Raw genomic sequence first — 27,958 nt, 5'->3', positions numbered from 1 at the left:
TATTTTTTTTGAAAGGAGAGAAGGAAAGAAAAAGAAGGAGTGAAGGAGAGGAAGAAAGAGGAAGAAAAAGGGGGAGAGAGAACGGAAATGTTGCTTTATTCTAAAAATGGGTATTAATAATGGCCGATCACTATTTCATTTAAACCTATGAGTAGGTGTGATGTGGTATTGACGAGAATGTATATTTTGTGTATTTAAAATGGAGAGCTCTATAAATATTTATTAAGTTTACTTTTTCCAGATCTGAGTTCAAGTCCTGGATATCCTTATTAATTTTCTGTCTCGTTGAGTCTAAATCTTTTTGTAGGTCTTATGTATCTGGGTGTTAGGATCGTTAGCTCTTATTGTTGCATTGATCCTTTTACCACTATATCTTTGTTGCTTTAAAATCTATTTTATCAGATGTGAGAATTGCAACTCCTGCTTTTTATTTATTTATTTTTGCTCTCCATTTAGTTGGTTAATCTTTCCCCATCCCTTTGTTTTGAGTCTGTGTATCTTTGCATGTGAAATGGGTCTGGATATAGCATACCATTGGGTTTTGGCTGTATCTTTTGATTGGGGGATTTAGTCGATTTAAATTTAGGATTACTGTCATTTGATGTTAACTGGCTGTTTTGTCCATTAGTTGATGTAAATTCTTCTTTATGTTGATGCTCTTCACTTTTTGGTATATTTTTAGAAAGGCTAATATTTGTTGTTTCTTTCTATGTGTAATGCTTCTTTCAGAAGCTCTTGTAAAGCAGGCCTGATGGTAATAAAATCTCTGAGTACTTGCTTGTTCATAAAATATTTTATTTTTCCTCCAGTTGTGAAGCTTAGTTTGGCTGTATATGAAATTCTGGGCTGAAAGTTCTGTTCTTTAAGGATGTTGAATATTGGCCCCCACTCACTCTCTTCTGGCTTGTAGGGTTTCTGCTGAGAGATCTGCTGTAAGCCTGATAGGCTTCCCTTTGTGGGTAACCTGACCTTTATCTCCGGCTGCCCTTAGTATTTTCTCCTTCATTTCAACCCTGGTGAATCTAAAGATTATATGCCTTGGGGTTGCTCTTCTTGAGGAATATCTTTGTGGTGTTCTCTTTATTACCTGGGGTTGAATATTGTCCTGCTTTGCTAGGTTGGGAAAGTTTTCCTGAATAATATCCAAGGAGTATTTTCCAGCTTGAATTCATTCTCTCTGTCACATTCAGGTACACCTATCAAATGTAAATTAGGTCTTTTCACATAGTCCCATATTTCTTGGAGACTTTCCTCATTCCTTTTTATCCTTTTTTCTCTATCCTTTTCTTCTCATTTTATTTCATTAAGTTGGTCTTTGACCTCTGATATCCTTTCTTCTGCTTGATCAATTCGAGTGTTTAAACCTGTGCATACTTCTCAGAGTTCCCATATTGTATTCTTCAGTTCCATTAATTCACTTATATTCCTCTCTAAATTGTCTATTCTCATTAGGATTTCGTCAAACCTTTTTTCAAAGTTCTTAGTTTCTTTACATTGGGCTACAACATGTTCTTTTAACTCACAGAAGTTTCTTATTATCCACCTTCTGAAGCCTGATTCTGTTAATGGAATGCACTCATTCTCCATCAAGCCTTGTTCCCTTGTTGATGAAGAACTGTGATCCTCTTTAGAGGGAGAGGCATTCTGATTTTGAGTATTCTCAGTCTTTTTATGCTGGTTTCTTCCCATCATTGTAAATTTATCCACCTGTCATCTTTGTAATTACCAACTTTCAGATTAGGTCTCTGAGTGGACGTCCAAGTTGCTAATTCCCAGGGCCAAAATCTGAGCCACCCTCTGCACCAGCCAAAACAGCGGCATTAAGACTGATGGTGCTTTTCTGCCCAGGAATCTCCAGTCTGGCTTCCTTCTTGAGTCCGTAATAGGCAACTCTGCCTTCCCAGAGCTCCAAACGTCTGTCAGAAGGGGAACCAGTCCCATTTATTCTGCATCAAGAGCTGCCGTGCCGAGGTGCCAGCAAAACCGCTGCACCAGCCACAAGAGTCTCGCTGGCGACCCGTGGGGCTCCTCCACTGGGATTCTTCTGGTCCATGAGCGACAAAAATTTGTCTGAAAGTGTGGCATCCTCTCATTCTCTGTGCTTTCACTGAGAGCTGCAATCCCGAGATGTTAGTGATCAGCCATCTTGGATTGCTAATCCTAGTTAGTGATCAGCCATCTTGGATTGCTAATCTAGAGTAATTAGTACCACCATTGATGTTGCCAAAAGCTGTATGATAATTGGATGAGACTTGTGGGGTACAAGGCTTAGGACAGTGTGAGTCTGTTTTACATGTGCAAATACAAATTATTTTTTAATAGAGAATAAAGTGGTAGAATAATGATGGCTGCAAATTCCTTGCTACCTCTCCCACTGAGGGGTGGAGTCTCATTTTTTTTCCCCCTATGAATTTATGATGGTCTTTGTGACTTTTTTGAGTAAAAGAATTTAGAAGAAAAAATATTCTGGAACTTTATGTATTAGATCTGGAGATGCCTCACAAATTCCACCTTGGCCTGTTAGAATGCTTGCCCTTGGAATGCTTTTTCTCAGAACACAGCCGCCATGATGAGAGAAGCCTAAGCCACCTGGAGAACATACCATGTGTAGGTTCTCTGATCAGCAGATTCAACTGAGCTGGCACTCACCAGGCAGCATTAACTGCCATCAAGTGAGAGTACCACCTCAGATGTTTAGCCCAGTGAGTCCTTCAGATGACTTGAGCCATGGCTGCCTTAGGACAGCAACTACATAAAAATCCCAACTGAACACTACTCAGTTGAGCCCAGTAAACCAACAGAGCTATAAGAAATAATAAATTGACAGAGAAGATCCAAGATGGCTGAATAGGAACAGCTCTGGAGTGCAGTTCCCAGCAAGAACAACGCAGAGGGTGAGAGCTCAGTGCATTTCCAAACAAGTTTTCACTGCCCACAGACCAGGATATTCCTGGGCCAAAAAAAGCCATGAGTTGTCAGCACAGCTGGTGCTGTGGGTTGGCACTCAGAAACTCACACAAATCTGGGTGGCCATTTCAACTGGTACCTGGAAAGCCTGGGTGACAGAGCTGCCCGTTCAACTGAAAGAGAGGGGGCTGAGACAGGGATCCAGGTGATCTGGCATGGCGGGTACCACCCCCACAAAACAAGCAATCTGAAATGCTCTGGATTGAGAGTTTCACAGCAAGTGCAGTTGGACCCAGGATGGTCCAGCTCAGTGGGGTGAAGGGTGTTCGCTGCTACCAAGGCAGTCCGCCAATACCAAGGCAGTTAACATAGCAGCTAAGCAGAGCCTGCAGCAGCTCAGCAACACCTTTGCTGGCAGACTGTAACTAGACTACTCTGTGCAGGGCAGGGCATATCTGAAAAAAGGCAGCAGCATAACAGGAACTTATAAATAAAGCCGACCTTCTTAGGTCAGAGCACCTGGAAAAAGAGGCAGTTATGAGTTCCAGTGCAGCAGATTTAAAAGTACCTGCCCAGCAGCTCTGCACGGAACAATAGAGCTCCCAGCAGAGCACTTGAACTCCTGTAAGGGACAGACTGTCTCCTCAAGTAGCTCTCTGGCCACCGTATACCCAAACAGATACCTCATAAAGGAAAGCACAGGATGACATCTGGTGGGTACCCTACAAGGACAAAGATAACATAAAGAGAAACCAGCAACAACCCTTACCCAGGCAAGCAGGGTCTGAAGTGGACCTCCAGCAGTCCTAAAGCACAGGGGCCAGACTGGTAGAAGGAAAACTAAGAAATGAAAGAAATAGTTTCAATGTCAACAAAATGGATGTCCACTCAGAGACTCCATCTGAAAGCCACCAACTACAATGACCACAGGTACATAAAACTACTAAGATGGCAGGAAACCAGAGCAAAAAGGATGAAAACTCAAAAAACCAGAATGCCTCTCCTCCTCCAAGGGATCACAACTCCTCACCAGCTAGGGTTCAAAGATGGATAGAGAATGAATATAGTGAATAGACAAAAACAGGCTTCAGAAGGTGGGTAATAACAAACTTCTCAGAGCTTTGTGCTCTGAGTATGTGCTAAAAGAGTATGTGCTAAGCCAATGCAAAGAAACTAAGAACCTAGAAAAAAGGTTAGATAAGATGCTAACTAGAATAAATGACTTAGAGAAGAATATAAATGACTTGATGGAGCTGAAAAACACATCACAAGAACTTTGTGACACACACACAAGTTTCAATAGCTGAATTAACCAAGCAGAAGAAAGGATAACTGAGACTGAAGATCAACTCAATGAAATAAAATGAGAAGGCAAGAATAGAGAAAAAAGAGTGAAATAAAATGAACAAAGCCTCCAAGAAATATGGGATTATGTGAAAGGACCTAATCTACATTTGATAGGTGTACCTAAATGTGATGGAGAGAATGAATCCAAGCTGGAAAACACTCTTTGGGATGCTATCCAGGAGAACTTCCCCAACCTAGCATGGCATGCCACCATACAAGTCCAGGAGATACAGAGAACAGCACAAAGATATTCCACAAGAGTAACCCCAAGGCACATAACCATCAGATTCACCAGGGTTGAAATGAAGGAAAAAATGCTAATGGCAGCCAGAGAGAAAGGTCAAGTCATCCACAAAGGGAAGCCCATCAAACTCACAGTGGGTCTCTCAGAAGAAACCCTAAAAGCCAGAAGAGAGTGGGGGCCAATACTCAACATCCACAAAGAAAAGAACTTTCAACCTAGAATTTCATATCCAGCCAAACTGAGCTTCATAAGTGAGGGAGAAATAAAATCCTTTTTGGACAAGCAATTGCTGAGAGATCTCATCACCACCAGGTCTGTCTTACAAGAGCTCCTGAAAGAAGCACCAAACAAGGAAAGGAACAACCAGTACCAGCCACTCCAAAAACATACCAAATTGTAAAGACCATCAACATAATGAAGAAAATGCATCAACTAATGGGCAAAACATCCAGCTAGCATCAAAAGGGCAGGATCAAATTCACACACAACAATATTAACCTTACATGTAAATGGACTAAATGCCCCAATGAAAAGACACAGACTGGCATATTGGATAAAAAGTCAAGACCCATCAGTGTGCTGTATTCAGGAAACTCATCTCACATGCAAGGACACACCTAGGCTAAAAATAAAGGGATGGAGGATGATTTATGAAGCAAATGGAGAGCAAAAAAAAGCAGGAGTTGCAAACCTAGTCTCTAATAAGATGGACTTTAAACCAACAAAGATCAAAAGAGACAAAGAAGCGCATTTCATAATGGTAAAAGGATCAATGCACGAGAAGAGCAAATGATTCTAAATATACACACACCCAATACAGGAGCATCCAGGTACATAAAGCTAATTCTCAACCTACAAAGAGACTTAGACTCCCATACAATAACAGTGGGAGACTTTAACACTCCATTTCAATATTAGACAGATCAAACAAGACTGAAAATTAACAAGGATATCCAGGACTTGAACTCAAAACTGGGCCAAGCAGACTTAATAGACATCTACAGAACTCTCCATTCCAAATCCACAATATGCATTCTTCTCAGCGCCACATCACACCTACTCTAAAATTGACCACATAATTGGAAGTAAATCACTCCTCAGCAAATGCAAAGTAACCGAAATTGTAATAAACAGTCTCTCGGACCACAGGGCAATCAAATTAGAACTCAGAATTAAGAAACTAACTTAGAACTGCACAACTTCATGGAAACTGAACAACCTGCTCCTGAATGTCGACTGGATAAACAATGAAATGAAAGCAGAAATAAAAATGTTCTTTGAAACCAATGAGAACGAAGACACCACATACCAGAATCTCTGGGACATATTTAAAGCAATGTCTATAGGAAAATTTATAGCAATAAATGCCCACCAGAGAAGTGAGGAAAGATCTAAAATCAACACCCTATCATCGAAATTAAAAGAGCTAGAGGAGCAAGATCAACAAAACTCAAAAACTAGCAGAAGACAAGAAATAACTAAGATCAGAGCAGAACTGAAGGAGATAGAAACACAAAAAAAACTTTGAAAAATAAATGAATCCAGGAGCTGGCTTTCTGAAAAGATCAACAAAATAGACCACTAGCCAGATTAATAAAAAAGAAAAGAGAGAAGGTTCAAATAGATGCAATAAAAAACAAAAAAGGGAATATCACCACCAATTCCACAGAAATAAAAACTACCATCAGAGATTGCTACAAACAACTCCATGCACATAAACCAGTAAACCTGAAAGGATGGATCAATTCCTGGACACCTACACCCTCCCAAGCCTAAACCAGGAAGAAGTTGAAACCTTGAAAAGACCAATAACAAGTGCTGAAGTTGAGGAAGCAATTAAGAGCCTACCACACAAAAAAGCCCAGGTCCTGATGGATTCACAGCTGAATTCTATCACATATACCAAGAGGAGCTGGTACCATTCCTTCCAAAACTATTCCAAACAATCCAAAAAGAGGGAATCCTTCCTAAATTATTTTATGAGACCAACATCATCCTGATACCAAAACCTGGCAGAGACTTAACAAAAAAAGAAGACTTTAGGTCAATATCCATGATGAACCTAGATGCAAAAATCTTCAATAAAATACTGGCAAACTGATTGGAACAGCATATCAAAAAGCTCACCCATTATGATCAAATAGGCTTCATCCCAGGGATGCAAGGCTGGTTCAACATACACAAGTGTATAAACATAATTCACCACATAAGCAGAATCAAAGACAAAAACCACATGATTATCTCAATAGATGCAGAGAAGGCCTTCAACAAAATTCAACAGCCCTTTATGCTAAAAACTCTCCATAAACTAGGTATCAATGTAATATATCTCAAAATAATAAAAGCTGCTAACAACAAACCTATAGCCAATATCATACCGAATGTGCAAAAGCTGAAAGCATCCCCTTTGAAATCCGTCACTAGACAAGAATGCCCTGTCACTACGCCTATTCAGTATAGTATTGGAAGCTCTAGCAAGAGCAATTAAGCAAGTAAAAAAAAACATAAAGGGTATTCAGTTAGTAAAGGAGGAAGTCAAATTATCTGTATTTGCAGATGACATGATTGTACATTTAGAAGACCCCACTGTATCAGCCCAAAATCTCCTGAAACTGATAAGCAACTTCAGCAAAGTCTCAGGATACAAAATCAATGTGCAGAAATCACAAGCATTTCTATACAACAATAACAGACTAACAGAAAGCCAAATCATGAGCAAACTCCCATTCACAATTGCTACAAAGAGAATAAAATACCTAGGAATACAACTAACTAAGGATGTAAAGAATCTCTTCAAGGAGAACTACAAACCACTGCTCAAGGAAATAATAGAGGACACAAACAGATTGAGAAACATTCCAGGCTTATGTTTAGGAAGAATCAATATCATGAAAATGGCCAGATTGCTGAAAGTAATTTACAGATTCAATGCTATCCCCATCAAGCTACCAATGACCTTCTTCACAAAACTGGAAAAAAACACCTTAAACTTTGTATGGAACCAAATGAGAGCTGGCATAGCCAAGACAATCTTAAGCAAAAACATCAAAGCTGGAGTCATCAGGCTACCTGATTTTAAACTATACTACAAGGCTATAGTAATCAAAACAGCATGGTACTGGTACCAAAACAGAGACATAAATCAATGTAACAGAACAGAGGCCTTGGAAGCAATGCCACACATCTACAATCATCTGATCTTTGACAAGCCTCACAAAAACAAGCAATGGGGAAAGGATTCCCTGTTTAATAAATGGTGTTGGGAAAACTGGCTAGCCATGTGCAGAAAGCAGAAGCTGGACCCCTTCCTGACCCCTTACACTATAATTAACTCCAGATGGATTAAAGACTTAAACATAAGACCTAACACTATAAAAACCCTAGAAGAAAATCTAGGCAATACCATTCAGGACATAGGCATAGGCAAGGACTTTGTGACTAAAACACCAAAAGCATTGGCAACAAAAGCCAAAAAAGACAAATGAAACCTAGTTAAACTCCAGAGCTTCTGCATGGCAAAAGAAACAATCATTAGAGTGAACTGGCAACCAACAGGGTGGGAAGAAATATTTGAAATCTACCCATCATCTGACAAAGGGCTGATATCCAGAATCTATAAAAAACTAAAACAGATTTACAAGAAAAAAATGAACCCAAACAAAAGTGGGCAAAGGATATGAACAGACACTTTTCAAAAGAAGACATTTATGAAGCCAACAAACATATGAAAAAATGCTCATCATTACTGATTAATAGAGAAATGCAAATCACAATCACACTGAGATACCACCTCAAGACAGTTAAAATGACGATCATTAAAAAAATCTGGAGAGAACAGATGCTGGAGAGGATGTGGAGAAATAGGAACACTTTTACACTGTTGGTGGGAGTGTAAACTAGCTCAACCATTGTAAAAGACAGTGTGGCAATTCCTCAAGGACCTGGAAATAGAAATTCCATTTGACCTAGCAATTCCATTACTGGGTATATATCCAAAGGATTATAAATGATTCTGTTACAAAGACACATGCACATGTATGTTCACTGTGGCACTGTTTACAATAGCAAAGACCTGGAACCAACCCAAATGCCCATTGATGACAGACTTGACAGGGAAAATATGGCACATATACACCACAGAATACTATGCAGCCATAAAAAATGATGAGTTTGTGTCCTTTGTAGGGACATGGATGAATCTGGAAACCATCATTCTCAGCAAACTGACACAAGAACAGAAAATCGAACACCGCATGTTCTCACTTATAGGTGGGTGTTGAACAATGAGAACACATGGATACAGGATGGGGAGCATCACACACTGGGGTCTGTTCAGCAGGGCCAAGGGAGGGACAGTGGGGAGGTGGGGAGGTCGGGAAGGGATAACATGGGGAGAAATGCCAGATGTAGGTGATGGACGGAATGGAGGCAGCAAACCATATTGCCTTGTGTGTACCTATGCAACAATCCTGCATGATCTGCACATGGACCCCAGAACCTAATTTACAATTTAAAAAATGAAATAATATATTACTGTTTTAGTTCACTAAATTTTGGTATTGTGATAGATCAGCAGATAGATTACAGAAATACAGAATTGTATCATTTACACATTGAGTTTGTTTTTTTAAGGAAAATCTTTCAAAACATAGGACAATGGGAAGACGGATTAGAAAGGTTGGCAACTTGTGTATCTCTGTGACCTGTAATGAAGAAAACATACATGCAGATCACAGATTCTAAGACACCAGTGGTGTCTTAAGAAACTTAGGAAAACATGCTGCTGATGAAGCTTGGGAAAATATTGTGGGAAACTACTAATACCTATGACTTTGCATTGGAAAGTGATTCAGAAGCCTAAGCTGACCATACATGTTTTAGAAAAAAGTTAAACAATTTATTTTGCTTAGATTAACATTTTTTTATATGTAAAGTGATATATGATGAACCACTGTATGTCTAAATCAGTATAAAACCTTTTTGTTAGTATAAAATACAATTCTAATTCATAAGAAATTAGTGTCAGAGTGTGAAGCATGATTTTCTTTGTGGTGTATAAAAGGACTTAGTTTCTTCATCTGGAACTCAAATCTGGATTGATGGTTCCCTAAAATTCTTTCCAAATCAAAGATACTAGAAATCTTTGATTAGTATGTTTTCTGAACACTTCCTAAATTATTGTTTTGAGGATTTCTGTTAATGTTTATGTATCCTCTGAGAGCAATATCAGCAACAATAGTTTTTAATATGTGGATATTTGTACATGTATATATAGTATTCACATATTAAATATGTGTATATAGTACATGTATATTTAAATATCTACAAATATATACTATACCTCATCATTTTAAGATGCACATTTTCTCACAGAAATCTAAATGTGCAACAAAAACAACTTATAATCACTGATAGGGGCTAGTCACACTAATAAATTTTATTCCTTACACATGTGCAAACTTGGTCACAGCTGTTCACATAACCAGCAATTCAAATGAATAATAGACATTGTTCTCATAAGTAAAACCTTAGTCCTAAAGAGAAGGGAATTTATAGGCATTGCAGACCCTCTCAAACATAATTTACCTCGAACTAGAAATAGTTTCTTCCAATAGTTGGGAACAGAAAAAAACGGAACTGGCTATGCTACTTGAGATAGCCAGAAGACTAACGTAATTCCCAAGGATGTTGTTTATATTATATTTTGTGAGCATTTATTTGAGCAACCGGAGAATAAACCTGCATAAAAAATATGGTCATGTGGTTGATAATTATGATGGACAATTCCAACATCTTGATACTTCAGTCAATAAAACTATTTTAGATTTGTTTGAAAAAGGGATATAGTTATAGTTATTATATAGAAAATCTTCTATTGATAACTTGTGGTAAAAGTCAAGGTTCTACAGCAAAACATGTCAAATGAAGAAAAGCAACACAAGAAATTCCTGGAAACACTAGATGAGAATGTTTATAGAAATGTTGCTGCACCAGCAAACATATAAAAAAGTGTTCAACATCATGAATCATCAGAGAAACGCAAATCAAAACCTGAATGAGATGCCATCTCACACGAGTCAGAATGGCTATTACTAAAAAGCCAACAAACAAACAAACAAACAAATAAATAAATAAATAACAGAGGCTGGTGAGGTTTCAGAGAAAATGGAATGCTTATACACTGTGGTGGAAATGAAACTTAGTTCAGCCACTACAAAAAGAAGTTTGAAGATTTCTGGAAGAACTAAGAATAGAACTATCATTTGACCCAGCAATCCCACTAGTGGGTATATACCCAAAGGAAGATAAATCATTCTACTGAAAAGATACATGCACTCCTATGTTCATCACAGAGCTATTCACAATAGCAAAGACACACAATCAACCTAAGTGACCATCAATGGTGGGATGGATTATTAAATGTGAGATATATATGTCATGGAATACTACACAGCCACAAAAAATGAAATCATCCATGTAGCAACATGGATGTAGCAGGAGGCCAGTAGCCTAAGTGAATTAATGGAGAAACAGAAAACCAACATGGTAACATGTTCTCACTTATAAATGGGAGCTAAACACTGTATACACACAGACACAAAGATAGGAATAATAAGCACAGGGGATTTCAAAAGCAGGGAAGGAAGGAGGAGAGCAAAGCTTGAAAAACTACTTGGTACTATATTTACTGCTTGGGTGACAGTATTATTAGAAGTGCAAACCTCAGCATCTCCCACTTCATCCTCTAGTAAAAAATAATTCATATTTGCATATGCAAAACACACTCACACTGTCCCAAGCCCTGTCCCCCACAAGTCTCATCCACTTACTGCATCAGCCCAAAGTCCAAAATTATGTCATCCAGAGTCTAGACAAAGCTGATCTCTCCAGGGGAGGTTCTCAGATGAAGTTCCTCAAGTATAAGTTTTCTTCCTACAAATAATCTGTGAAGTGAAAAGATAAATTATCTCCCCCTCCAGACACACATGCAAAGCCAACATACAAAGGTGATACCTGGATAGGTACAGTCAGCTCTCTATATCCATGGGTCCTGCATGCATGGATTCAACAAACAGCAAATTAAAAATATTTGAGAAAAAAAAGGATGGTTGTGTCTGTGCTGAACATGTACAGGCTTTTTTCCCCCTTGTGATTATTCTATAAATAATATAGTATAACAACTATTTACACAGCGTTTATACTGCATTAGGTATTATAAACAGTCTAGAGATGATTTAAAGTATAATCTTTAAATGTGACATAAATGGGGATCTAACCTAAAATGACATAGGTCATATGCAAATATGATGTCATTTATATCAGGGACTTGAGCATCTGTGGATTTTTGCATCTGCAGTGGGTACTTAAACCAATTCCCCATGAATATGAAGGGACTACTGTACTCCAGTTAAAAAATATCACAAAAAATAAACGTAACTGTCACTGATCCATGTAGTTTTGAAATCCAGAAGAGAACATATTGCCAGTTGCTTCATTGGGACCCAGTCTTCCTGATATCATTCGGATTTGTGTCCCTGCCCAAATCTCATCTCATAACCCCCAATGTTATAGGAGGGGCCTGGTGGAGGCGACTGGATCATGGAGGCAGATTTCCCCCTTACTGTTTTCGTGATAGCTTTCCCTTCCACCGTAACTGAAAGTTACTTGAGGCCTCCCCAGCCATTCTTTATAGCCTAGAGAATCATGAGCCAATTAAACCTCTTTCTTAAAATAAATTATCCAGTTTCAGGTATTTTATTCTAGCAATATTAGAACAAATTAATGCACTCCCTGAAAGTGCTTCTCCATCGCCTTTGCTTTGGGTTCCATTCTGTAGACTTTCCCTGCATTCTGTGTCATCTTTCTTTTCTATATAAACTATAGCTGTATTTGAATTTAAGTAATAGTCTCAGCTTCTTCCTGTAAGAACCAGAGGATTCTGACAATTCTTTGTATTTAAAAATGTTTCTAAATTGTTTTAATTTTAATCAATGGTGCTTCTCCCAATATAATTCTAATAAAATATTTTGGAGTTTTAGAATGCATCTTATTGCATTACATTCTGTTAGACAAATGCCACCCCCACAAATAATCTTCAAGACAAGTCCTTCTCTGGATTATGCTGATAGAGTCTTGTGGAACAAATCATTAAGATTCTTAGAAACCTCTTTGTCTATTCTAAAATATGTATAATCAAAACTCTTAATATTTTTTGTAAATCTCTTCTTCTCTGTGACAGAGGGCATACAAGGCTCATACTTACGCTTAAAAGCCCAAATAAGCATGATTTAAATCTTTCAGAAAGCTCAATAAATAGTCTTTTATCCACAGCCTTGAAATCTTTTTCCTGAGGCTATGCTTTACTGATGGCGTCCTAGGCCATTTTTAAATTCGAGATTCTTTACTGGAAGGGTCTAGGGATAAGAAACTATTCTATTTTGAACCCAGCTCACTTGAATATCCTATACATTTTGCTTAAAATTTGAATAATTGTTTCTTTAGGATATCTTTCTCTCTACATATTTAAGTATAGACAGCTAGTGGAAGCATTTGGGACTTTTAACATTCTACCTGGAAATCTTCTTAGCTAAAACTGTGATCCCTTTCAATTTTCCATATTACTGCAGGCAATAGTCTGGCAGAACTTTCTGCCTCAATATAACAAGTGTTGCTTTCTTGCTAGCCTCAACAAATTATAGCTTCTCCTTCTTCCATCTTACATTAATATTCTCCAAGTTCTGTTCACTGCTAGGTTCTGAGACAAGGACATGTTTTAGGTGTGTCTTATTACTACAACCCACTTCTAAGTATAAATTTCTTTTCCAGTTATCTGATACCACATAATAAATTTGTAGGCTAATAAACTATTTCTTTTAAGGTGTTTAAACTTTGAAGACAGTTGATGGAGTCCCACAAGACTAACACTGAAACCACTGTGGTCTGGAAAAGCAGTTTGGAAAATATCATCCTATACCTAGATTAGTAGACAGAAAGTAAAGATTCTATTGTTTCCTATTAAATTGTCTTTTGTTCAGAATTATTATAGCTGAGGTTGTATGTGTGTAGGATGAACATTTTTTCCTCTTTTTCTCTTCTTTGCTTGAAATTTATCACAGAATTTCTCTTTAAGTATGTTTTACAAAAATAAATGAACTGTTCTTTCCTCCCTGGTAAATAATTTACAGAAATGCTCTCGATGACATTTGATCAATAGAAAAAGATTTTAAAGAATATCTTTTCTAACATAATGGATACATAACAGTCTGGAAGACCAAATAAGCTTCAGCTTTGAGAAGGTCTGCCTATTGAATTCCCTATTGCTCTTTATCTGATCATACATTCCTCAGGTATCGAGCAGAGCAGGAAGATACCAGGTGACTATTAACATAATCTCTGTAACTTATTTCTACTAATATTCAGTCTATGAAAGCATTTGAAATTTCACATTACCATAATATTTGAAATTGCTTATTTTTCAACCATTAATTTTTTAGTATCAGTCAGAATTTAATAGATGGTGTCTATAAATTAGTCTAAGGAGGTAGCAAAGATACACTTTAGCGAAGAAATAAAGTCAGAACTGTTGACCTCCACAGCAATGAGGATGAACTGAAATAACAGACAAGAAAGTGAGATACAAAGAAACAAATGCATTGTCCAACCCACACTCACATGTGACCCAAAATGGCTTTGAATGCGGCCCAACACAAACTTGTAAAGTTTCTTAAAATATAAGCTTTTGGTTGTGATTTTTTTAGTTCATCAGTTATCGTTACTGTTAGTATATTTTTTATATGGCCCAAGACAATTATTCTTCTTCCAGTGCAGCCCAAAGAAACCAAACTATTGGATATCCCTGGTTTAGACTGAGCTGTCATCTGAATTAATAAAGGAAAGCAGATGATTTTAAAGAATTTGAATCATACTGAAAATTTACGCATCATTAGGGAAATTAAGTGTTCATTTTAGTGTAATAAAAGGAAAGATCATAGTAGCTTTAGAGACTACAGATCAGAGTGTGGAACTCTAGGCTTATCCCTAAAATTTGAGCTTCCTTTTTATGCATCAAAGTGGGAACGATATATAATTTTATGGTGAAAAAAAGATGTCAATAAATTCCATTAAGGGAATTGCTGCAAAAACAAAATGAATGCTGAACTCTGAAACGATTGGTCACAGGAATGTAATAGTATTGTGAGCCTTGGGAACTCTTATAGCATGAGGTAAGATGCACCCTTGGCTCTAGACATTTGATCTATTTGCCCTTTTACAGAGAATGCAATTATACTGTAATACCAATCTGCTCTTGACTTACAATTCGCTGAGCACCTTCATTTGGGAGAAACTCATGTGACCTAAGGGTGGACCTGCCAGACCTTCTGAGTCAAGAGCAAAAGGGGTAAAATATGCCCGAGTTGTTTTGGTTCCATTTGAAATGCATACAGTCGTAGTGTGTGGGGAAAGGGACTGGTACATAATTTATATATCAGTGTGGTCATAGTACTGTAGTAAGTGCAAAGGTATAGGATGCTACATAGGATGACCAGAAGCACAAGGACCCAGGGCTAGAAGCAACAGAGTTGTTAAAATTATAGGTCTAAATGGACAAGGAAAAGGAATAGTCATCAAAACCCAGCAGGGGAGAAAACACAGTAGACAAGGCAGTTTCCCAAAGATAGAAGCAGGCAATAAGTTTTCTGACCAAACGCTCTTCCCTCCCTCCAGTTTTCTGTAAGGTTTTCTGTCTTTGTTAGGGTTCTCCAGAGAAACAGAACCAGAAGAATGTAGGAAGATATATACCTATGAAGAGATGTTTCATAGAAACTGGGGCATGTGATCACAGAGGCTGAGAAGTCCCACAATCTCCCATTGACAAGCTGGAGAAGCAGGGAAGGTTCTGAGAATCGGGGACTGATGGACTAAGTCTCAGTCTGAACTTGAAAGCGCATGAACCAGGAGCACTGATATCTGAGAACTGAAGAAGAAAGATAATTGAAGAAGATGGAGAGAACAAATTCACCCTTCCTCCATGTTTTTGTTCACCTCAGGCCCTTAAGGGATTAGAGTCCACTCGTATTAGTGAAAGCAGATCTTTCTTGATGACTGAAATGCTAATTTCTTCCCTAGACACCCTCACAGACAGACCCAGAGATGATGCTGTATCAGCTTTATGGGCATCCCCTTAACCCACTCAAGTTAATGCATTAAAATAACCATTTCACTGCCCAACTCAAAGTTAGAGAACATAGGCATTCAGTGCTATAAATCAGACAGCTCAGCCTCCTGGGGCAGAGAACAGGGTTGCGGAGCAATCGGGAGGCATCCAAAAAGAAAAGACATCCGGCTTAAATCCTGTCTGCCTTTCTATCCTACACCTTCCACCAATGATCCATTCTACATCCCCCATTATCTCTGGCAGCCACAGTGTCAATCTTCTCTCAATTCCCTTCTCCATTGCCATGTACCTCCCCGCTCTCTTTCCTTTAAGGTACCTCTTTCTAGTAGGAGATGATATGTGTAGAAAAGATATTTCCTAGCTAAGTATATAAGCAAATCCTGGCTATTAAAATCTTACTCAATGTGATTTAAAGTATATATTACCAGAAGATTCTTAAGGTCAACAGGTTGGTCAGTTATTATTTCTGGGTATGACAAGTTTTTCAGTTCTTTCATAGCTCTCCAAATACCTCCAGCTATATTCACGCATTAATTTAATTAGCACTGAGCATCTACAAACATTTTGATATGTACTGGAGATAATGAGATTTAAATACAGTATGCACATTCCACTATCCTATAGTCCATCAAGAAAACAGGAAAGTAAAAAGGAAATTTTTAGCCTGGTGTAATAGGGATGTGCGTGCTATAGACATAAAGTACCTGAATCCATTTTCAAGAAGGAGTGTGTGTTCATCAGTGAGGAATGAATTTGGCACGGAACCTCCAGCTACAGAGATGTTAGGGGCTGTTTCTACTCAGTCTGAGGCCACCACACCCTTTCCAGGCAACCACCAGTACCTGAGCACAGAGCTGGAGGTAGGGTGTTAGTGAGTAATAGGGTCTTCTATTTCTACCCAACATGGGATTCCTCTAATGTTTGTTTTGGAACTTTCATTTGAGTTGGCTGAGACTGTCAGATCTTCACCACCTGAGACTCTTTCTGCTCATTTTTCTTTTCTCTCTTTTATTTCCAGAGATTTACATTGTTGGCTAACAGTTTTATATCCTCAATCTTGCTTACTCCTCCTGGAGCTTTCACAGGCCCCACTCTCTGATAAAATTCTTGCACTCCTATTTTTATTTCATCACCTCCTTCTTCTCAGAAGATTTGAACGATTCTAGGATTATGCATAACTATAATATGCTATGAGAGCAAGAATCACTACTCCATGACAATCTGATCATAATTTGGAAGTGCCAGACTTGGTCACATATGCACATTTCTACTGTTTCGGAGAAACATAGCATCTCAGATCCAGAAGAGGACCTAGTTCTACCATATGCCTGATACTTGAATTTCCTTGTCCATCCAAGAAGTCACCAATGATGTGCTCTTGTAATATCATCTTTCATCCTTAGTGGATTTAACGGATATAAAGTTCAAACTTCTATTGCCTGCTTGAGTAGGGTTTCAACAGCTTATATCTAAATATCCCTCCTAGGACCACAAGGGGTAAATCCTTCACATAACTGCTCCTACAGCTGTTTGAAGGAATCAATGATATTCACTCATAGGAGGCTTTGAGACTTACCAACCTTTGCTACAACAATATGCCTCAGGAGACAGTCTTGAGTACTGTGCCTACAATATATTTTGTTATCATTGCATAATTAATTGATATTGTATTTGAATTCTTTTTTCAGTATCAAAGGCTCTCCCTTAGGCATCTCAAATTTATCTTAAGACTTTTTCAACTATAAATTTAAGAGCAAAATGAAAAACCTCTGACACGTCAAAGTAGTATAAGAAAAGGAAGGTTTTGAGGCCTCCTTTTGCTCTGAAATATAAATATGTCAGTGTGGCACAGGATTTAGCTACCATTTATTGTGCACTTATAATGTACTTGGAACTATGCTAAATACATTACATATTACCTCATTTAATTTTCACTCTTTTTTGTGAGATGGAAGATATTTATTTATTTATTATTGTTAGAAACTGAAGCCAGAGAAACAAAACAATTTGCTCAAGGTCATTCAGTCAGTTAATGAGGTAACAAGATTGGAAACCAAGTTTGCCTAATCTCAAAGTTCAGACTTTTAACCATTATTTTATTACTGCCTTGGCAACCACATTAAAGCATTGACACATGTTGAATCTACTGTCAATTATATTTGCCTATTTCACATGATTCACACTGCCTCTTTATCTTTACAGTTATTTTGTTTTTGTTAAACATAACTTACATGTTAGTGAGAAAAAATGATTGAATCCACTTAGCCTCAGTACACTTGCTCTGATAACTTTAATTTACAGAATATCTTTTACCTTGCCTCTTCATGCAAAAACTGGAAAAAATAGTATTGGAACACACCTCTTGGCCTACTCAAGGGCTAAGGTATTCATCTGTTTTGTCCACTGATATATCTCAAGCATCTAGTACAGTGTTTGGCTCACAGTAAGTATTCAACATGTGTCTATTACATTTGGATCATTCCCATAATTCAGCATATTGAGATTTTATGGATTTTGATTCTCTCTTGAAACTTATTTATCTTTGATTCTAGTTTAATCTTATCAGAACATGCCTTCTAAATGTTAGTCTCGGTTACTTATTAAAATATAGTACTGAACATATCTTATAAACAGAAAGTTTTAGAATAGAATTTCCCCTCTAGGCTTCACCCTGATTTTTTATCTAGATTTTTTTTATTCATTTAGACTCTTGGAGATTTATAACAGACAAGGGTCTGATAAATCACCAATATCTCAAACCAAATCACCAAACAACTTTTAGCAAATGATTCTCATTCCCTCACTGGCTCCCTCCTCATCATTCTCACCAGCTTTCCGAGTGTCAAATTGCATCTGGTGAAGACTGAAGACTTCTCTCCTGGGATGCCTTTGACCTCACTTGCCATTTGCAGTAAAGATTTATCAGCTCCAAATGGAAAGGAATGAAAATTGATTGTGAAGGCAAACATGAGGCTTTTATCCTGAAAGAGAAGCAAAACAGACCAACTTCCAAGAGAAAATGTTGCCCAAATGTTGTAAAGTGCAAAGAAAAATACCCAGATTGTTTCCTTTTTATATTGCTCATTCCAAATCAGTGATAAAACTGAAAATGTCTTTCTTTTACCTTTCCTATTTAACTGACAATATTACTGACTATACTATTCACAAAAATCTAATGACTTTTTAATATATCTCATTTAATATTATCTCATCATTAAAAGTTTTGGAAACATTGGAAATGGCACTAGAATCTCATTTAAAAAATGAATACAGACACATTGTTAAATAAGATAAACTGACTACATGAATTTATCTTATCTTCAAACTCAATAAAATGTCACAAAAGAATTTTAAAAACTAACTTCCCAGGAAAAAGACAATTAGACATGAATAAGAGCATAGGAAAATTCGAATAATCTTTGGAAGGCAGAGAGTGGAGAAAATAATCATTTGAAAATCATGTAGCAGAAAAAATTAGTCTACTTCTTTGCCAAAGAATTCCAATGAGAGTCAAGCCATCAGAGTCCCTGAAAAAAAGGAATGGGGATGGGGATTGAACAAAATAGTAGCATTGGCTGTAAATTCCTACATAAAATGCTGAGACAGAGTTCCATCTGCATCCCAGGAAGCCAGGCAACTGTGATGCCATCCCCTAAGGTTAGAGCAAGATGTTTATAGAATTTGAACCAATCAGGCCCTGGATACTGGGAAATCAGGTTTTAGTCGGGTATAGCTATGAGGAACTGGATTGTAAACCCAAGAAATTAGAAGTGAAGTTATTCCTGATTAGATTGCCTGATAATTTGGTGGCTGATGGTTAAATCCACTCTCTGCTGAGGCCAGAATCAAACCTAAGCTTTATTTCAAAAGGAGAGTATTTATCCTCAGAGAATGGCAGAAATTTGCCCCCAGATTCGAAGAGTCTGCACTGTGATTCACTGAAAGGCCTGCTAAAAATCTCCAAACCGCATCTGTATCTGGCACTGACACTTCACACATCATCGAATCTGATGGATAACATGATGCAAGTGGTAGTCTTCTCTTATTTGGGCCCCTATTCAACAGTAGCTTTGGGGATCACTTGGAAATGGACCAAAGTAGAACACCAATGAGGAATAAGTTGCCTTCAAAATCTAAAGGGGTCCACCAGGAATTGTTCCTTATTTTTTTTTTCACAGGAGGGGCCAGATGTGACATGCTCTGTCCCAATTGACCCCTAGACATTTAACTGGATGAATGTTCTCTGACATTTTGTTGTGTTCATTGCCTAGACTCTGGCACACAAATATCATTCCAATAAATCTAGAGTAGTTACTATTTCTTGTTCACTATGTCTAATCCACATAATATCATCAATGTAATGGACCAGTGTGATGTCTTGGGGAAGAGAACTATAGTCAAGACTGCTGAGGACTGGACTCATGCCACAGGGCTGGAGAGTTGCCATATCCATGGGGTAAGGCAACAAAGGTGGGTTCCTAGACTTGCCAGCTGAAAGCAAACTACTCTGGTGATCTTTACTAACAAGTATCAGGGAACAAAAAGAAGCAGAGAGAGAGAGTTATTTATTGAAGTGAGTTGGCTTACGAGTTTATTGTAAATTGGCTTACAAGACTGGCAAGGCAAGTCTGACATCTGCAGGGCAGGCCAGGAGGCTGGAAACATTTGGGCAGGATCTAAAGCTGCCAATCAAGGTGGAATTTCTCCTTACCCAGGGAAATCTCCCTTTTGTTTTTAAGGTCTATTAACTAATTAGGTAGGGCCCATCCAGATTATCAAGGAAAGTCTCCTTTAAGTGACGTCAACCATTGTAAATGTGAATTGTTTTTGTGAATTACCTTCACAGAAACACCTAAGTTGGTGTTTTATTGAGTAACAGTAGCTATAGCCTAGCTAAGTTGGCACAGGAAACCAATAATCACAAGAAGTGCATGATGATATTACAGAAAAGGTGAGACAGTGGGGAATGGAGTTAAAGTACCCACACATCCCAGCATTCATTTGGATGTGGTAAACCTAAACAATGGAGTAAGTGAAGGATTCTTAAATCCTAGTAATATACAGTAACCCTTAACAGAACAGTTAAAGAAGGTATAACTCAGACACTATTCTATGCCATGGAATAAACACCTGTGAGGTCATAGCTCAAAGACATAAACCCACTTTTAAAAAGCTCAAATTTAGTCACAAGACAATAGAAAGTTTCCACTCCCACACACTTTATCAGCACCCCAACAACAAAGACATGATATAACAATAGTGAGCTGCAGCTGAAAGAGATACAAGGCACAGAGTCTCTCTGAAAGTACTGAGGGATAAGCAAAGTCAAGAGGAGAAACCAAAGCAACCATCCACCAAAGGATTTGAAGGCTCTGGTAAGGATGGTCACAACAAACATTAAACACAGTTCAATTCTGTTTTTCTCAACATAAATCCTCCCACAAAAGACCTGTTCACCTCAGTGTCTATTCACCAATACATATTTAAGTTTAAAAAGAATTACAAGGTATGCCAAAGGGTAAGACAAAATACAGACTAAAGAGAAAAAACAACCATCAGAACCAGAGTCAGATATGACACAGGTGTTAGAATTATCAGACAGAAAGCCTAAAATAACTATAATTAATATGTTGAGAGCTCTAATGTAAAAGTAGATACCAAGGAAGAGCATATGGTTACTGTAAGCAAAGAGATGGAAATTCTAAAAAAGAATTTAGCAACAGAAATAAAGAATGCCTTCACAGAGCTCACCAGTAAATGGGAAATAGCTAAAGAAAATACCAATTATCTTGAAGGTGGGTCAATAGAAACTTCCCCAACTGAAATACCAAAAAAAAGAATGAAGTGAACAAACAGAAAAATAAAAATTCAAAAAATGTGACAATCTCAAAAGGTTTAACACATATATAATCGGAATCCCACAAATAATGCAAGGGAGAATATAACAGAAAAAAATTGTTAAAGTATAACAGCTGACAACTTTCCAAAATTAATGTAGACACCAAAGCACAGATTCTAAACACACACACACACAGACACACACACACACACACACAGCAAATGCTCTAGGCATATCATGTCCAAAATACACAAAACCAAAGATGAAAAGAATATCTTGAAAGAAGTCATAAACAACAAAAAATACTTCCTGTAACTTCAGAGTGGCAAAGATAAGAACACAACAGCCTTCTCATCAGAAACCATGCAAGTAAAAGGCATTCTGTTTCTTCTACCTGAAATGCTTCTACCTCTTATCCATAGGCATAGTCCTTACTCACTCTTGTCCCCATTGGATTGTTGCTTCAATAATACAGTATTAATAAGTCCTTCCCTGACAATTCCACTTAAAAACACAACCTTTGGAAATGCCAAAGGAGAACAAGATGGTGAAATAGAAGACCCCACGGATTGTCCCCTCCATAGGAACACCATATTTAAAGACTATCTATACCAAGAAAAAAAAAAAAGCACCTTCATAAGAACCAAAAATTATGTGATCACTCATAGTACCTGGTTTTGATTTCATATTGCTGAAAAAGGCACTAAAGGGGGTAGGAAAGACAGCTGTAAAGCACCAGTGCCACCCCTTCCCCCACCCTTCCATAGCAGCTCTGTAGTGTTGGGGAGAATCTATACACTTGGGTGAGGAAGAGTGCAGCAATTGCAAAACTTTGCATAACCCTATCATAGCAGAAATTAAACCTGGGCTGAACTCAGCTGACACCCTCCTGCAGAGGAAGTAACCAGACAATCCCTAGCCACAGATGATTCGCCCATTACATTGGTCGGAGCTTGAGTTTATGCAAGCCTCGCCATTGTGGGCCAAAGTGCTCTGGAATCCAAAATAAAATTCAGAGGCCACAAGGACTGCAACTTGGACTTGGGAGGCATGTGACTTAGTACAACACCAGCTAGGGCAGCTAAGGGAGAGCCTGTGCCACTCCTCCTCCAACTCCTGGCAGCACAGCTCACAGCTCCAAAAGATGCTTTTTCTTCCACTTGAGGGGAGGAAAGGGAACAGTAAGGAGGAGTTTTGATCTGCATCTTGTATGCCAGCTCAGCTACAGTAGGATAGGAGACTGATTGAGTAATGAGGCCCCCATTCTATATCCTTGCCCCCAGATTACATTTTTAGACACACCCTGGACCAAAAGAGAACCCCATGCCTTGCAAAGAAGGTTCCAGTCCTGGAAGAATACTTCACTTGCTGACTAAAGAGCCCCTGGGTCCTGAATAACTAGTAGCAATCCCCAGGGGTACACCATAGACCTTGAGTGAGACTCTGAGATGTGCTGACTTTAAGTGAGATCTAGCGTATTCCCAGCTACGACAGCTATGGTGAAAGACTCCTTCTGCTTGAGACAAGCAGAGGGAAAAGTAAACTAATCCCATTTACAATAGCTACAAATAAAATAAAATATCTAGGAATTAATCAATGTTGTGAAAAATCTTCTCAAAGAAAACTGTGAAACATTAGAATTTAAAGAGGACACCAATGAAAAGATATTCCATGTTCATTTGGAATGGTCAATATTATTAAAATGTCCATACTACCCAAAGAAGTCTACAGATTTAATGCAATTCTTACCCAAATACCAATACATTCTTCACAGAAAAAGAAGAAAGAAGAACCTAAAATGTATGTGAAACCACAAAAGACACTGAATATCCAAAGCTGTGCTGAGCAAAAAGAACAAATCTGGAGGAATCACATTCCCTGACTTCAAATTATACTACAGAGCTATAGTAACCAAAATGCATGGTGCTGGCTTAAAAAACAGACACATAGGCCCACGGAACAGAATAGAGAACTCAGAAAAAAATCCATGCATCTTCCTCATTTTGAGGAAAGGTGAAAAGCACATACAATAAACAGCTGGTGCTGGAAAAACTGTATATTCATATGCAGAACAAATAAACTAGACTCCTATCTCTTGCCATATAAAAAAAATCAAATAAAAATGGATTAAAGACTTAAATATAAGACCTCAAAGTATGCAACTACTAAAATAAAACACTGGAGAAACTCTCCAGGACACTGGAATAGGCAAACATTCCTCAAGTAATACTCCACAAACATAGGTAACTAAAGCAACAATCAGCAAATGGACTCACATCAAGTTAAAAGCTTAGGCACAGCAAAAGAAGCAATCAACAAAGTGAAAGGACAAGACACAGAATGGGAGAAAATATTTGCAAACTTCCCATTTGACAAGGGATTAATAACTACAATATATAAAGAGCACAAACAACTCTATAGGAAAAAAGTCTAATAATCCTATTAAAAAGTGGGCAAAAGATCTGAATAGAAATTTCTCAAAAGAAGACATACAAATGGCAAATAGTATATCAAAAAAACTCAACATTGTTGATCATCAAAGAAATGCAAATCAAAACTACAATGAAATGCCATCTCACTCCAGTTCGAATGGCCTTTGTGCAAAAAGCAGGCAATAACAAACTTTGATAAGGATAAGATGTGGAGAAAAAGGGAACCTTCATTCTCTTTTGGTGATAATGTAAATTAGTACAACCACTGTAGAGAACAGTTGGAAGGTTCCTAAAAAAAACTAAAAATGGAGCTACCATATGAAGAAGAAACCTGACTTGTTATATATCCAAAGGTGTATATCCAAGGAATATATCCAAAAGAAAGGAAAGGAAATCAGTGTATTGAAGAGACACTTCCATGTTTATTGCAGGGCTATTCACAATATCTAAGATTTGAAAGCAACCCATATGTTCATGAACAGATGAATAGATAATGTGGTACATATACACAATGGAGTACTATTCAGTCATAAAAAAAGAATCAGATTCTGTCATTTGCAACAACGTGAATGGAACTGGAGGTCACTATGTTAAGTGAAATAAACCAGGCACAGAAAAACTTTGGATGTTCTCATTTATTTGTGGGAGCTAAAAATTAAAATGATTGAACTTGTGGAGAATGGTTACCAGAGGCTGAGAAGGGTAGCTATGAGATGATGGTGGGAAGTGGGGATGGTTAAGGGGTACAAAAAATAGTTAGAAAGAATGATTCCCAGCATTTCCTAGCACAACAGAGTGACTATAGTCAAAAATAATTTACTCGTACATTTAAAAATAACTAAAAGAATATAATTGGATTGTTTGTTACACAAAGGATAAATGCTTGAGGGAATGGAAACCCTATGTATCCTGATGTGATTGTTACATATTACATGCCTTTATCAAAATATCCCACATACCCCACAAATATATAAATCTACTATGTACCCACACAAATTAAAATTTAGTAATACAAAAATCAACACTTTATCTCTCCCTGATCTAAGCTCAAGCACTCTGTGTTTCCTTTCCAAGGTATAATTTTCTCATTTGAACTCATCTCTACTTATCATTTTCTATATTTCATTTACCACATTGTTTATTGTCTTTGTCACTAAATTGAAGTTCCATAAGAACAAGGATTTTTGTGTTTTTTTCACTGCCATAGACTGCAAGATCACCTGGCCCACAGTGTTTACATTTATTACATAAATTAATAAATTGGCACAATCTGAAATAATTACATACTCAATACTAACAACAATAATTATAATACCTTAGTTACAAAGGTGGGGGAACTGGCCAATGTACCATATAGCATGGACTAGAGTCTCTGTTACTCTTCTTAATCAAAATATGTCCCTAGGATTTATTCTTTTAACAACCTATGGTTGTTAATTCTCTAATCCCTTGATCCAATGAGCACTTAAAATGCTGTACAACTATAAAGGCAATAGCACAGAAACAGAAAACACCTTTAAAGGTCTGGTTTTTTTGAACAATAAACAATAAAACCTCTTGAGAATATTTTTGTAATACAATGCTCCCCAAAAGTTGAAGCACACAAAATTTTGTTGAAAATTATAAATATTTGGTACTAAAAAGCAATACCACAAAATCAAAAGTGATACACAAATAGTAATTTATTCATTGCTTAAGGTAGAGAGTAAATTATTATAATCTATTTTGTTAATTTTTCATCACAAAATGATAAGTGAGAAAATTGCTATTAAGCAATCTCTTCAGTTACACAAACGAAAATACTGCCAGGTGATAAATTTGTGCAGGTGAGAATCTTGAGCAGAACACTGTAGGAACTGAGCCATTGAACTATATATCAAAACAACTGAATTCTTACAGTAATCAAGCATGCAGCGCTGTTTATCATTACTTCACTGCTACTAATTCACAGAACACCAAATTATACTTGTATGCTATTACCTTTGGTGACTTTAAGCAAGTGACTTCTTTCCCCACTGCCTCAGTTTCTTCACCTATATCACAGAGATAATAATACCAATCTCTCTTTCTCTATTGGACTATCAATACAAGATCATAAATGTAAAGACTGAATGTTTTCTAACAATAAAGAAATGTAAAATGATAATAAGAGTACTATTTTAAGTACTTATAATGTTAATAGCAGGAAAACTATTGCAAAGCTAGGAAATAATTTTTCAATTAGGAAACATTTGAGTCATATTTGATGTTGGGTGAATTATTTTACCTTTTTTTCATAAGTAAAATGAACAGGTATATCTATGTCACAAAACTATGATGAAAAGATAATACCAGTGAGAAGCACTTTCTCATCTAAAAATACTGCACAGGTGTAAAGAGATCATTACCATCACTGTTTCAATCACAATATCACGCAATCACCATTATTATCACCAACCATGGTATTTTCAAGATGAATTTTAAACATGTAGGACAAGATCTGAAAAATAGTGATCTTATTCAAATTTTAAGATAATTACCAATATTATATTTAAAGTAATTAGAAGTTTCAAGATATGACCATAAAAATGTTGATAAATACAAGTCAGTAGACTTCATCCTTTGTAACCTCTTTATCTTCTAAGAGAGTATCTAGTTTTTTATCTTTAGAAAGAGACTAACCTTCTGTCAATGACATTTCCATTACCACTTTAATGAGATTTCTCAAGATTCTCAGAAATTTTTCTCAATGTTTGATGGGCCAAAATATTTATTATAAACGAGCTTTGGGTCCTTATCTCAAATGCAAGTCATAAACACATTGGTCCCAGTACTTCTGAGAGTTGCTGTATCCAAAAGATGATCAATCTCCCTCAACTATATCTGGTAGCAAGTTTCCAAGGTGGCTCTCACTGCAAATGCCATATTGAATTGGCATTATAGGTTGGTGCAAAACTATGGTTTCTGTTATTATTTTTTTAAAGGCAAAGGAAAAACTTGTAATAATTTTTGCACCAACTTTCTTTTTCCTATGGCCAGGTGTGGTGGCTCACGCCTGTAATCCCAGAGGTTCGGGAGGCAAGGCAGGTGGATTACTTGAGGCCATAATTCCAAACCAGCCTGGCCAACATGAGGAAACCCTGTCTCTACCATAAATACAAAAAAAATTAGCTGGGTATGGTGGCGTACGCCTGTAATCCTGGCTACTCAGGAAGCTGAGGCACGAGAATCACTTGAACCCAAGAGGCGGAAGTTGTGGTGACTCAAGAAGCCACTGCACTCCAGGTGGGGTGACAGAGTGAGAAAGAAAAGAAAGGAAGGAAAGAAGGAAGGAAGGGAGGGAGGGAAGGAGGGAGGGAGGAAGGGAAGGAAGGAGAGAGACATATGGCATTATTTCTCTCTTTGTAACCAATAGATATGGCATAAGGAAGGGTATGTGGTTCCTGAGGGTAAGTTCTAAAAGACATTGCACTGAAGCTTCTGCTTGAACCTCTTGGATATCTCATGCTGGAGGCAGCCTGCCATTGGGCCATTAGGATTCCCAAGCAGTCCCACAGAGAGGCCAAGATGGAGCAGAGCAAATATCCTCAGTCAACAGCCAGTACCAACTTATCACCCATGTGAGTGAGGCGACTTAGAATTGGATCCTGCAGACACAGCCAGGTCTTCAGATGCTGCCTCTCCAGCCACTGTCTAATTGCAAATGCTTAGGAGATCCCGGGTAATAAATTCCTACTCTGCCTTTTATGAGTTCTTGACCCAGTGAATCCAAAATCACAATATATGATAATGTTATACCACTAATTTGATGGGGAAGGGGAATTTCTTGTACAGAATAAACAATAAAACCTTTTGGGAATATTTTTGTAATACAATGCTCCCCAAAAGTTGAAGCACACAAAAACCAGGATACCCTTTCCAATTCCAAAAGAAAACGTTACATCATTTTATTGCTTTGCTTGCAAAGAGTTAGCATCTATTATGAGTGTGTGTGTGTGTGTGTGTGTGTGAGAGAGAGAGAGAGAGAGAGAGAG

The sequence above is a fragment of the Callithrix jacchus genome, chromosome 13, assembly GCF_049354715.1.
Source record: "Callithrix jacchus isolate 240 chromosome 13, calJac240_pri, whole genome shotgun sequence".
Classification (NCBI taxonomy): Eukaryota; Metazoa; Chordata; class Mammalia; order Primates; family Cebidae; genus Callithrix; species Callithrix jacchus.
This window is presented reverse-complemented; position numbering follows the sequence as displayed.